This window comes from Procambarus clarkii, unplaced genomic scaffold, assembly GCF_040958095.1.
Source record: "Procambarus clarkii isolate CNS0578487 unplaced genomic scaffold, FALCON_Pclarkii_2.0 HiC_scaffold_1209, whole genome shotgun sequence".
Taxonomy (NCBI): Eukaryota; Metazoa; Arthropoda; class Malacostraca; order Decapoda; family Cambaridae; genus Procambarus; species Procambarus clarkii.
In genome coordinates, this window is record NW_027190239.1 from 41849 (window position 1) to 43846 (window position 1998).

General features: G+C 37.6%; 1 non-coding gene across 1 annotated transcript; it reads right to left on the bottom strand.

Annotated features, from left to right (window-relative positions):
- Positions 1 to 1471: 1471 nt before the first annotated feature.
- LOC138362101 (5S ribosomal RNA) lies at positions 1472 to 1590 on the bottom strand. The gene has a single exon (XR_011227412.1). It is a non-coding gene; the product is annotated as a 5S ribosomal RNA (ribosomal RNA).
- Positions 1591 to 1998: the final 408 nt, after the last annotated feature.

Here is a 1998-nt window from a genome sequence, read left to right on the forward strand (position 1 = left end):
TTTAGCGTTAACGGTGATGCATTTTAAAACTGAACAGAAATCACCTTTTCTGGATATATCAAATATCGAATCCGCTTAATGTGCCTACAATTCAATCATTCAAAAAATACATAATTTACATCATGCCTTTTCATAGAACAGACAATAAGATTTGAGACAATAAGAACTTTAGTTTTATAACTAAAGTTGCACAATTATACCAACTCTATGGTGGCTGGGTGGTAAGGTGTGTGGCTGGTGTTTTGGAAGTCGCGAGTTCAAACGACCCAATGGGAGTACTTTTTTTTTTTTTTATGCCATACAATCTTCCTAGTACTATTATGTAGGTGTGTGTGTGTGTGTGTGTTTTTATTCATTCTTTGGTTTTATAGATGACATACATATTGACTCCTTTTACCGGTCCTTAATTAGGCTCTGGGGAAGCAATGGTGGTGGTGGTGGTGCATTTAAAACTAAACCAAAAATCACCAGTTCTGGACGCGTCAAATATCATATCCGCTTAATGTGTCTACAACCTAATTACTTAAAACTACACTATTTAATTCATTCATATCATGTGCATATTGGTCATTATGCTCATACAACCGACATAACAATTTATTTTCATTATTAGAATCATACATTTCATCAAGTAATACAGATACAAAGAGATTTTCTTTCTGAGAAGACCGTTAGTATTGGCTGGCTGGCAGGCAGGCAGGCAGGCAGGCAGGCATTTGAGGGTTATTATTTCGCCTGTTGATTGGGGGGAGGGTTGATGTGTTAGGGGGTTTTCGGTTAGGTGTGGTGGTGGTGATTGGTGGTGATTGGTGGTGGTGGTGATTGGTGGTGATTGGTGGTGAGTAGTGGTGGTGGTGGTGGTGGTAGTAGGTGGGAGGGGGGGGGGGGGAAGGGGAATGATGGTCTGTGGATTCCTTCTCCGTACCCCTTACATATAAGCAAAAACATGCCTTCCTGTGGGTATAGAAACATTAACACAAATTATATCAGTAACTGATATTGTAGCCTTTTAAACAGAAAAGATTTGTACATACAAATACTTTTAAATTATCATTTATTTGTGGAAATGGCATTTACGTCATTAAATTGATACCTCAGCATCAAGTGTCCTGCAGTGGTCCAGTGGTAAAGTGTATATAAGTGATGCGTATTCTTGGAGTTGCGAGTTCAAACCCGGATTAAGCTATATATATGTATATATATATATATATATATATATATATATATATATATATATATATATATATATATATATATATATATACAACATGTTTTGTTTTGGTTGTTTGTTTTTGTATAAAGCCTCACACACTATATTAAGCGAGTTTGTTTTAAACATGACATACATATTAATTCATTTTACCAGGCCTTATTCCACACAACTCCGTGAATTTCCCGTGGAGCCAGCCAGCCAGCCAGCCATTCAAACAAAAACAAACGAAACAAAACAAAACAAAACAAAAAACATTATTGCCAACAGCATTTGGTGTTCCCAGGCGGTCACCCATCCAAGTACTAACCAAACCCAACGTTGCTTAACTTCGCTGATCGGACGAGAAGCGGTGTTCTCAACGTGGTATGGCCGTTGGCATGAGACTGCCTACACATTGTGGCTAATAACCAACTCTTTTTAGTCATCACGGCAGGATACGGACCTTCTTGTGGTGTCTTAATGGTAATTGTATCCTAACATATTTTTGTCTCCTTGGCATGGATATTTAACATCGTTTATTCAGTCTTGGGTTTATGTTCTTTCGCCATTTACAGACATTTTACATCTACCTACTTCCTCAGCCTACCCTGCCAATTTCTAATGAATTTGTGGATTTTCTTTTGTAATACATACATGTGTGTGCTCATCTGCTCTTCAGTTTTTATGATATTTGTCTCATCTGTCCTGCTTTATGATACTTTTACAAAGAACATGAACAAATGCTTCTATTTTAGAGAAGATATGGGATCCAGGTTTCGGAGCCGTAAAACCAACCGTCGTGATTG